Consider the following 12,347-nt stretch of genomic DNA (forward strand, 5'->3'; position numbering starts at 1 on the left):
AAGAGCCAAACTATAACAGAAAGAAAAGCTGTTATCCCAAAAAGATGAGAGCAGGAATAGAACTGAGAAAGTCAAGGTAAAAGGTTCAGAATCAAAGCCTATTAAGTGAATAGGAATAAGGACATTCATTCCCAGGAGGGACTTGAGATGGGGATGTCTTGAATGAGTCACAACAAGCTGAGCTCCTTACATTACCACAAGGTCTTGTGAGAAAAACAAAGGAGAAATAAAAGCAACTTCCTCCCTCAAGGTCCCCACAGTCTGGTAGGGAGACTCCCGTAAGTTATCATTCATTAAAAGAAGCAAATAAAATAGATGCTGGGACAGAAGTACAAGCACTGTAGGCAGTGGAGAAATTAGGTGTGGAGCTTTCAGAGGGATTCAACAAAGGAGCCACACACCTGCTGAAGGGTTTCCGAGAAGCAGAGAAAGGAAAAGAAAGCACCCAACTTTGAAGGGCACCATGATTAAAGACATGAAAGCACCCAGTGTGTCCCAGAAACAGTAAATACATCGCAAATGCTTGAAGCATAGAGCAGCTCAGGTCTAGACATCACAGAACCCTGAAAGTCATGCAAAGGAATTTTACCTTTACTCAGAAAAGACTGATAGTTCCTTGAAGAAGGGAGTGTCATGATCAGATATGAAGTGAAGGTATGTGTGCAAATATGGGAGAAATTTGAAAGAGGGAAAAGTTTCTGAGCACTTGCTATGTGATAGAGAACACACTAGAACTTATATAATCTTCACAAAGCAATGTGAGTGAGAACGGATTACTCTTCCCTCTCATTTTATGGTTTGGAAATTGAGGCTTAAAAACTGAGTTTGGGGGAGAAAACTAAATTTTAATAATTTAGATAAGTAATAATGAGGGTCTGAACTGGGGATGGTAGTTCAGTAGTAGAGTCCTTACCTAGCATGGAAGAAGCCCTGCATTCAATCCCTGGTCCCACTAAAAAAAAAATAATAATAATAAAATATAATAAGAACCTGAACAATAACACAATAAGAGTCAGAAAGAATGAAAAGAAAGACATTTAAGAAAACTGCCTTTTATGTGCATTGCTCTCTATTATTTTCATTAGGACATTTCATATCACAAGTGATAAAAAAAAAATCACAATCACTTAAGAGTGAAAGGAAATTATTGGTTCAGGAATTGAAAACTCCAGTAATAATTTCAAGTGTAACTTGTTCAGTGACTCGCGCTATGACCCCAAGGACCCAAAGGTGCTCCATTCCACTCTTCCACCATCTACAGGGTCAGTTTCATCTGCAGTCATGTGGTGACACTGGAAGCTCCAGGCTCTTCCCTCATCATTAACTATAGCCCCCCTGGTTGGCTTCACGATTCATATCTTTGTGTAACTTTGTAGATCATTTTAAGAAAAATAAAAACAAAATTAGATGCAAAGGAGCATTGTTAATGCAAAATGAAATCAGAAGAAACCAGAAATGCCAAAGCCAACAAATCCTAAAACATTAGGAAGTAAGCATCATCCTTTATTATTACTATTAAACTGGTACACCTCTAGAATCTCTTCTTTCTTCAGTTTTGGTTACAGTCTATGAATACCTGTTAGGGTTTAGATATGAGGTGTCCCCCCAGAAGCTTGTGTTAGGCAATACAATGATTAGATTGTGAGAGCTGTATCATCCTCAATGGATTAATTCATTTGATGGATTAATAATTTGAATGGACTGCTGAGTGGCAAAGGTAGGTAGGTAGGGTTTGGACAGAGAAAGCAGGTCACTGGGGGTGTGCCCTTAGGGATTGGATCTATTCCCTAATTCCTTCAGTTCTCATTTTTCTCTCCTCTCCTCCTTCTTTTCCTCCTCCTCCCCCTCGACCCTCCCCCCAACCCCCTCCTCTCTCTCCCCTCCCACCCGGCCCCTCTCTCTCCTTGACTGCCATGAGCTGAACAGCTTTCCTCTGCCTGTCCTTCCACCATGATGTTCTGTCTTATTTCAGGTCCAAACCAATGGAGTTGGCCAACCATGAAATGAATCTTTGAAACTGTGAGTCCCAAAATAAACTTTCCCTTCTCTAAGGTATTCTTATTGGATGTTTTAATCACAGTGACAAAAGTTGACTAACACAACAACTCTCCACATGACCTTGTAATATTTTCTACAGAGAATATAGAAATTAATTCAGTCTTTCCTCTGTTAACTGTTGTGGTCAAATTTTTTTTTTCATTTTTATTGTTGATTCATAAAATACTTTTTTCTGCCAATTTACAATTCATTTTTATAATACCACTTATACAACTTTTTCATAGTTTCCTTCTAAGGTCCAGGGCTTCCTGTGTCTCAGAAAGTCCTTCGATCTTACTAGTCTTGGCTTCCATTAACCAGTACTAAAGAACTGGCTCTGGTTCACCCCACCTTTGATTCTCCCATATACATCTGATTGGGAATGGGGCAATATCTTGTTCAACAACTTGTCTTGAGGTCAAAGACAGGGTCTGGCTACTGAGTGAGGTCAACCAGGACCTGAGTGAGCTTGTTACACTGCTATTCCCAGCATCACCACTAGGACTGCAGTGATTTTATAAAATAGCCCCTAAAATCTTAGTGATTTGAATTTTGTTTTAAAAATTTTTTTCACTCATTAATCCACAGGTGATGGGGTGACTGTGACTCAGACAATGATTCTAGATTTAGATTGCTCTGCATCTGTCTTATTCTAAGACAATTGTCTACACTTGTCATTTCCATAGTGTATTGCAGAAGTTAGTCAAGTCATGCAAGCACATTTGAAGCTTAGGTAGGACATGTCATACGTTATATTTACTCACATGCCACACGTAAAAGCAAATATATGACCAAGCCAAAAGTCAAGGTGTACTCTATCCAAAGTGATTCATGGCAAAAGAAGGGAAGGAAAAAATGTGAAAGAAAAACACAACTTAACAGTTTTCCCTCTTGGTCATAAATAACCCATTCATATACATCAAGGAAAAATACATTGACTCACTCACCAAGACACCCCCAAATTCCCATCCAAACATTGCATCTGGTATATAATCTCATGATATATATCAGATACTGCTGTACTTCTGCTTGATCTAGACACTATGAACAAAAAAACAAGTTATGTGCCCCAGCACATCCCACTTAGAGTGGCAGAAGAGGTACAGAAGAACTGCAATAAACACAGCCATTCAAAAGGGTACGAATGCTAGGCATGTAGAATTACTGGTCCATACAAATCTTGAACTCCTCTCCATCAACGTTGGTATGTTCTCTCTATTCTTGTAACTGGTGCTTAGACAGAGGTTCCCAGGGGTTCCTGGGTCCAAGTTCTTGGTGTCTGGAACAAAGAACTGAATGAGACACAAGAAGTTTTCAGCCATTATTTCTTCAATGTTTTTCCTGCACATTTCTCTTATTCCAATCTTTTTAGAACTCCCATTACATGTATGTTGTATTACATGTATGTTAAGGGGATTGTTTCACTTTAAGGGGGATTGTTCCACATTTCTCTGAAACTCTTCAGTTTTCTTCATCTTTTTTTTCTCTATATCCTTTGGATTCCACAATCCCTATTAGTCTATTTTTGAAACAGCTAATTCTGTCTTGCAAAACCTTTATTGATTATGATAAAGATCACTGACTATGTAAGTTCAAATCTACTATTCAATCCTTTCAGTGTTTATTTTTATTCTAATTGTTTAATTATTATAATTTCTAACCCAGAGTTTTCCTTTACTTCTCTATATAATTTTATCTATTTCCTATTTGTTGAGACATTATCTTTATACCTTCCTTTTCTTTTTTGATCAGACTTCCTTTCTTTAGTTCTTTGACTACTTTTTTCCATACTTTTTATTGGTGCATTATAGTTGTACATATTGATTGTATTTGTTGTTACATATTTGTACATGCATACAATATAACTATATAATTTGACCAATATATAATGGCTACTTAGAAGTCTTTGATAAATCTGACATTAGATTCCTCTCAGAGGTAGTTTTTTTGCTTGCTTGCTTGCTTTCCTGTGAATATTTCCCTTTTTCAAGGGGCTGCCTCTTCCCTGGGACAAAGTCACTAACTATTGTCCTTGACACTGGGTTGGCTGGTGGTAGACTTGGGTCTTCTTGACTTGCCTTACCTGGGATAGAATCTCTGTCCTATGAGTTGCCTAGGATAAGGACCACCTGACCTGGGATAAAGCCTCCATCCTACGGTAGAAACTAGGTAGAGGAAGGGAACCCCAGGCTTTTCAACCACACTTACTAAGAATTTAGCCTCTTCAACTTGGACTTGAGGGGATAACAAATGCTGACAGCTGTCCCCTCTTGGTGAGATACAGTAAGAGAGAGGAAATCCATCAACTTGTCTATACCTGACTGGGGTAGAGCTTCCATCCAGTTCGACTGAAGGAGTAGGTACTCATCTTTGCTCAAAAAACACAGACTGTCCTTGTTCTTACTGAGCTTCAGTAGTTTTTCTTGAATAAATGTTTCTTCATTGACTATATGCCCTTAGGACAATTTCCAGAAACTTTAAATGGCTGTTTTTTTATAGTTTCTACCAACTTCACTTAAGTGGATCTGTGGAGCTGCTTACAATGTCGTTCCAGAAGTGGGAGGGTCTTTTTATATCTTGGACAATCACAATCTCTTTTAGGCTGGTGATGCATTTAGAAGGAGAACTCTTTCAAAATTTTGTTGTTGTTGTTGTTTTAATGTGTTTGATTCTAGCTAAAAACAGAATTTTCCCTGAGATACGCATCTCTCCCTTGTTTCAGGTACTTTGGGCATTCAGGCTTTCATAAGATCATGACCTTAGTCTCTTTTCTAGGGTCAACTTGTCCTGCCAAAAGAATCTTTCAGAGGCCTTAACAGAGGGTATGAGGGCTACACCTTTCATTTGGTTATTTCCCTGAGGTGAAGCCTTGTAACCCTTTCTAACTCAAAGGATTTCTCAATTGTATCTTTTACTGCTTGGAATTTTTAAAAAAACATTTCACTTTTCACCCTTACATGTGTCAGAATTACTGTATTCTTAATAGTTCCTCTCAGTGCTACTTGCAAACAAGCCAGTCCTTTTCTGAGCTCATCTCTTTCTTTTAACACCTTGTCAAATGTAGCAGTTACAGCAAGTTCTAGCTCTCCACATCTGAAGAGGCTGAGGATGTAACTGAGTTATAGTATGTGTTAAGCAAGCACAAGGCCCTGGGTTTAATCCCCTGTTAACAAAAAAAAATCTTGCTCAATGCCATGAGTTTATTAGGTACATTTCCCTCCCATGTTGTCATGGACAAGTCTGATCAAATGTTTCTCCACTATAATATAGGTTAACACTTCTCCAACATGCTGTTTGGCTTTTTTTTTTTTTCTGTCCATTTACTCACCTCAAAACCAGTGTCACAATATTAAGGTAGAATCCTACTACTAATATCAACAATTGTATCACTGCATTCGGTTAAGAAAATGTGTTCAATGGAAATATTTGAAGAACTGGGTGATTCAGTATCAGAATTTAGGTCGTGGGGAGAACTCAGGAAATGAAGGTCCCAAAAATTGCAACCGAAAGTTAGGAAAAATAGTCACCAGGAACTTGACCTGAAACTCACAAGTAAATAGTGATCATATTTTACCAGAAAACTGCTAGGATTCTTGAGTTCCTCTAAGGAAGCCAATATCAACTCTCTAATTCTGTGACAGTTAAGTTTGTACACCCAAGGAAACAACAGTGTATACCAACAAAGACTTCCCATCAGGTGCAATGGTGCATACCTGTAACCCCAGCTACTCAGGAAGCTGAGGCAGGAAAATCACAAGTTCAAGGCCAGACTCAACAACCGAGTGAGACCCTGTCTGAAAATAAAACATTTTTAAATGGTTGGGGATGTAGCTCAGTGGTAAAGCACCCTTGGGTTTAATCCCCAGTACTAGAAAAAATACAAAGACTTCTTGCTATGGTCTGAATGTGTCCCCCCATCCCCTGCCAAATTCATGTACTGACAACTTAATCTCAAAGTGTACATATTAACCATGTTTGGAAGTGAGGGTTTTTTTTGGGATAATTAGGATTAGATGAGGTCACGAGGATGGGACTTCCGTGACGGCATTAGTGATCTCATCAGAGGAGGGAGACTCAACCACTGTCCTGAGCTAGCATGCTTATTCTATCTCAAAATGTGATGAATGCCCTCTGCCATGTTATGCTGCACCTAGAAGGCCTTCATCAGAACAGAGGTTAGCGCCATGCTCTTGGACCCCTCATTTGCCATAAATATGAGCTGAATAAACTTCTATTCTTCATAAATTACCCTGTCTCTATTTTGTTATAGCAATAGAAAAGGAACTAAGATACTCCCAAGAATTTTAGTTCCTCTTCACTGTCACCTTATAAATCTTATACCAGTTCCTCTCACTGGCAAATTAAACCCAGAAACACACAGGGAATAAGGTTTTGGGAAGTGTAAATCTTGGCAAGGAGATTTTAGAAAAGAGTGGTAGTGATACAATGTTGAAAGTAGCCAGATCAACCCAGAGAGTGGCCCCTTCCTTGGAGCAACTCTTCAGCCCTTGGTATGCAGTGGGGGCCACCGCTTCTTTTCCAAACCCCTGGAAGAAAGCATTAATCTTGTAATGGGGTGCATGTACAAGGTGGGCCTTGAGAGTTGTGAACTTTTTGGTAAGACAGACTTCTTAGACTTAGTCTTTGCCATTACAGCCAAATAGTTTTGTAAATGATATCAGTCCTCAGCCAAATATTTTCCTAAGTGGTATCAATATTTTTGTAAGTGGTATCAGGGCTATGATTCTTGGGAGGTATCTTAGTCAGTTTTCTGTTGTTAAAGCAAAATACCTGAGGCTGGATAATTTATAAAGAACAGAAGTTTATTCAGCTCACACTTATGAAGAGGGAAGTCTAAGACCATGGCACTGACCTCTAATGATAAAACCACTAAATGATGCCACTAAAACACACACACACACACACACACACACACACACACACACACACACACACAGGGACATACACATAGGAAAAACCTAATGAAAGTCAAAACACAATGAGATGTTGAAAATGATGTAGAATGATGCACTGGAAGAACTAGAAGAAAACTCAGAGGTCATCAAATAACCTCCCTTTATGAAGGAATTAAAAATAAAAGACAATATTGACAAGAAATAGATATAACAGTATCACATTTGATGAGGGAAGGGACCATGCAGAAAATAGAAATTTTACTTTTGAGGTTTTGATATTGAACAGTAAGTATGATATGGTCAGAGTTATTTTAACAGATACCAAAAGGAGGGAACAGGGTATATGTTTGTGATATGATGTTAAAACAGATATTTTTTTTTATTTTCACTTTTTTCCCCCCTGAAAACTCATTCCACACACTAGATTAAATGGAAGAAACAGATCTTGAGAGTTTTTAAATGCTCCAGGCACTAAAGAAGAAAAGAAAGCAAGATTCGAGTGAGTCAAGAGATAATAATCTGAACAGTTATACAAAAGGGACATAAGGGCACTCTGGTAGCACCCAGATCCCACGGTACATAATGTCTGGGATTAAACAACCATAACCCTAGAAATGATGGCACAACACAGTTTCAACTATTTAGAATCCTCAGATGAGTGGAGAGCTTCTGCCCAACATTTTAAGGGGAAAAAAAGCAAAACAGAATGCATTAAACTCAGAAATAAGCATTCCTCATCTCTGTTCTAGATTTGGAACCATTCAGCCCCATTTTTCTCTGCCTGGACCAGGGTTTCTCAACCTGGTTATGTTCTCAACTGACTTTTGGAGGAGTTATATTTTGTTGGGGACTGGGAGTGTCCTGAGATTACAGCATGATTATTTGGCCTCAACCACTAGATGCCAATAGTACTCCCCATTGATAACAACCAATATATGTCTCCAGACTATCCAAATAGATGAGGATCACTTATCCCTAGATAAGTGACCAATCTAGATAAGTGATTGGTCAATAGAGACCAATGAGAATATTCAGAATGATGGTGCTGAGTCTCAGTCATATCATGAACCTCTTTCTTTGGTAAAGATTAAGTGTTTCTCTTTAGAAAGAATCTTAAAACCAAGGGGATTAATACATATCAGAAAGACTTTCAACGGGCAGGGATTAACACTAAATGCTTTCTTGTTGAGAGTCAAGCATTTGTTAAATTAACTACATTACACAAAAGGATTGCATATATTTCTAATTAATTGAGAATTACCTGTACCATTTTCTTTGGCAAAAACTCAAAGTTCTAACTAGTGCTTCATTTAACTAAGTAACTTCTTGCTTGAAATCATTTTCTGGAAATAGGTGGGATTTATATAAATCAGTAGACTAAATAATTAGCTAGGCGTGGCGGTGCAGACCTGTAATCCCAGCTACTTGGGAGACTGAGGCAGAAAGATTGCAAAGTTCAAGGCCAGTTTGGGCATTTAGTCTGATCCTGTCTCAAAATATAAAAGGGCAGTGGATCTAGCTCAGTGGTAGAGTACTTGCCTACTATGTGCAAAGCTCTTTGTTTAGTCCTCAACATCTCCAAGGAAAACCCTAAATAACTGGGATGGTTAATCTGGATTTCCTCCTGGATTCCATTGAGAGAAGGCTAAGAAATACGTAGGGTTAAGAGACTTCTGGGTGTGTCTGTGAAGGTATTTCCAGAGATGATTGGCATGTGGAACAGCAAACTGAGGGGAGAGACTGGCCCTGAATGTGGGCAACTGTCCACTAGTCTAGGGGCCCTAGTAGAACAAGAAGTAGAAGAAGGATGAAGTGGCAGGACATTTAAGCTCCATTCTTCTTGAGAAGGTGTGTCTATTGCTACTGTCACTGCTAGAAAATATCAGACTCCAGCTCCTTCACTTTTTCCGTGTAGACTCTCATCAGCAATTCTCCATGGAATTTGTAGCCTTCAGTCTTGGGCTGGGGCTATAGCATTGGTCCCTCTTGTTCTGAGACTCAAGCTTCTTGGACTGAGCAGTTACTGGTTTCCCTGGCTGTCCAGTCTGCAGATGGCCATTGTGGGCCTTTTCAATTTTGGATTATGTAAGTCACCTAATAATCCCCTCTTACAAATATACATATCTTGTTAGTTCTGTTCCTCTAGAGAATCCTGAATAATGCAATAACTAATAAGCATAAGAACCCCATACTAGAAGAGTTTTCTTTTTCTTTTTAGGTGACAAAGTTGAAATTCACAAATTGCATTTCTGTGACTATTAAATGAAGCATTTCAGTTAAATCATTAAATAAATGTCTAGCATATTTACTATCAAATAAAATTTATAGTAAGCCATCCATTAGAAAAACAAAGGACTAAGGGATAAGATAAACTCAAGAAAAGCCTGTATTGCCTTTTTTTTTTTTTTTTTTTTGCAGTGTTGGGGACTTGAACCCAGGGCCTTGTGTATGGGAGGCAAGCAATCTACCAACTGAGCTATATCCCCAACCCCCTGTATTGCCATTTTGAGCCCAAGAGTCTGAGGCCAGCCAGGGGTCAGCGAGCAAGACCCTAGGGGAAAAAAAAAGAAGAAGAGGGAAAAAAAAAGTGTGTGGGGGGGTGGAGAGAAGGAAGGAAGGAAGGAAGGTAGGCAAGAAATGGAGGTGGCGTGAGAGGTGGGGGAGAATATGGGCTCATCTCTTTTTGTTCCTCTTTAATCCTGATCACAGTCCACTCTACTACTTATCACTGTTTCTGGGTTGGAGAACAAAGCTCAGGGGAAATATTCCCAAACTAAGATGGCAAAATGAGCAGGGGAAGGTCAGGACATGAACTCTGTGCAAGCCAGTGCTGACCCTGAATTGGCTGTGTAGAATCCAAGTAGCTGCTTCCTCTTTCCCATGGACTTGCCTGCTGAGAATATTCTCCCTGCAAACCACTTCCAGCGGAACATCTCTAGGAGCCTGTACTTTCTCTTAAACTTATTTGAAATTACCCCAAGAAGTTCCCAGATACTGAGGTACGAAGAGAAATTTCATAAACAACCTAAAATTTTTCTTTGTGGAAATGGAAAACTTAGCTCTCACTGAACAAGTAATCAACCATTATTCTCCAAAGAGCCATTTCCTCTTTGTGAGCATGAAAACCCATTTTAGAGTCTTTTTAAATGTAACTGTTTTATAAATGAGCCACCATTAGAAGGACCACGCCACCATTAGAGAGAAGTACAAAACCAGGAAATGAGGGTCTGGCAGTAGTGGGGCAATTTCTTGAGCTCTGAGAAATTGTATACACTTTTTTTTAGACTATAGTCTTCTGTGTGTGTGTGTGTGTGTGTGTGTGTGTGTGTGTGTGCATGCATGCACGCTCACACTGGGAGTAAAACAGGCATGAAATCCAGGGCCTTATGCATGCTAAGCACATGTTCTACCTCTGAGCTACACCCCAAGCCTATGCTCTAATCGTAAAGATGCTGAGCAATGGAACCAAAGTATCAGTAAGAGTTAAACCATCAAAAAAAAAAAAAAAAACTGATTTTTAACAAGATTAAAGCACATTCTTTATCCAGATAACCCAAGATGCAGAGTTAAACTGAACAGAGGTGCCATTTTTGCAAAAGATGAAAGCAATACAACATAGAATCCTAGTGCTAAAATTATAGAAGAGATCTGGGACATTTATCTTGTCCCCATTAAAAGCAGGTGGTAATGTTTTTTCTTTTTTTTTTGAGTCAAAGATGTCTTTTTGAATTGGATTAAAATGTAGAAGGTGAAAAATCCAAATCCTATGTTCCAAATCCTATGTTAAGAGCTCTTACAAGAACAAGAACAGTGAGGATTGGCTTGTATGATCTCTAAAGTTCCTTGTAAACATCTATGACCTCTAAGAACAAAAACAGTGACTCAACAGAAATTTTGCCTACTACCATCAATTCTACATACCCTAGAAAAGTCTTCCTTTCATCTAGACCAGTTTATCAGATTCAAATGTCCCCCATTAGAAGCAGGTGGAAGTTGAATGGATAAGTGACAAGCATTCTTTCCAGAGTGCCCTCAGTTCTGTACCTGTCCCCACTCAGAAAGGAGTATTATATGTTAGGCTGCAAAAGTAGTGACATTATCAGCATTAACTTGCTTAGTTTGCTTTCCGAGAAGTATTCTATGGAGCATCTGTCCTGGTGCACATGCAAGAAAGTAGCTTTCTTCAGATAATATGTTCCTAGCGTCCCAGTATGCATAAGAGAAAGCCACTGTCCTTTTTAGATAATCTCAATCTGGACTTTCCATCCCAGACTTGTTTTCATTGTTCCCTTAACTTGGTATGGTTTTGGGTAACCGAAAGGGGGCACTCAGGGACATGGTGTACTGTCCCCCTGTGCTTCAGGGATGATGCAGGAATATGATTTGATACACCCATTCTACTATGGCTTCAGGCATAGATGGATCTGATACGGCCAATTATACAATGGAAGTCATACTACATCACATAAAGATCCAATGGAACCACATGAAGGTCCAACATAACCTCTAAATCCCAAAACCAAATCTGTATTTTTAGAAAATCTGAAAAACAGGAGTTAACTGAGTGAAAGTATAGCTGTTGTTTCTAATGTTGGCAACATATATAAAGAACTGTATCAAAAAGGAATAGTCCTTTAGAATCTTAAATTTTGAAGTTTATCAAGGTCTTATAAAATTAAATATTAGTGAAGAGATTGAATGACTAGTTACTAACTAATCAAGATTTTGTAGTTAAGTTTATCTAGATCTAAGTTTATAATGGCAGGACTATGCCATTCATTAATATAACATTTGGCATGAAATAAAATATAATTTACTATCAGTGTTCACCAAAAGACCCACATTTCTCAAATTCAATTTTGTATCATCTTGAGACACTGAGATTCTATCTAGAGATTTTTATCATCCAAATATTAAATACTCAAATGCATAGGCTACCAATTTTCAAAATATTCTCATCAAACAGATCATGAAAATGCAAGTTTCAGTTAACCTTCTGTGTATTTCCAAATATCTGCCTGTTTTATCTGGCATATGAGTGCTTTTTTCATTTCTGAATGAATTCAGAGGGAGGGGGAAGTTAAGTTTCTAATTTGAGTACTATTAAGAATAAAATTTTATTCCTCCATTTCCTTTATTTCCTAAGACCAAGTGCTTTAAATTTTTATTTAACCACAACCCACAGCAAGAAATAAATTTTACATTGCAATCCAGCATATATATATATACATAATACATGCACTTACATCAAAATTCATAAAATATTAAATGAAAAAATATTTAATCTTACTATGTGACATTGATTTTTCTATACTATTTTATTTTATTTCATATATTAAAAAATTTTAGAGTCCCACTAATTTTATTTTGGAAACTGCTAATGCATAGAATGCT

The sequence above is a fragment of the Sciurus vulgaris genome (assembly GCF_902686455.1).
Source record: "Sciurus vulgaris genome assembly, chromosome: 1".
Classification (NCBI taxonomy): Eukaryota; Metazoa; Chordata; class Mammalia; order Rodentia; family Sciuridae; genus Sciurus; species Sciurus vulgaris.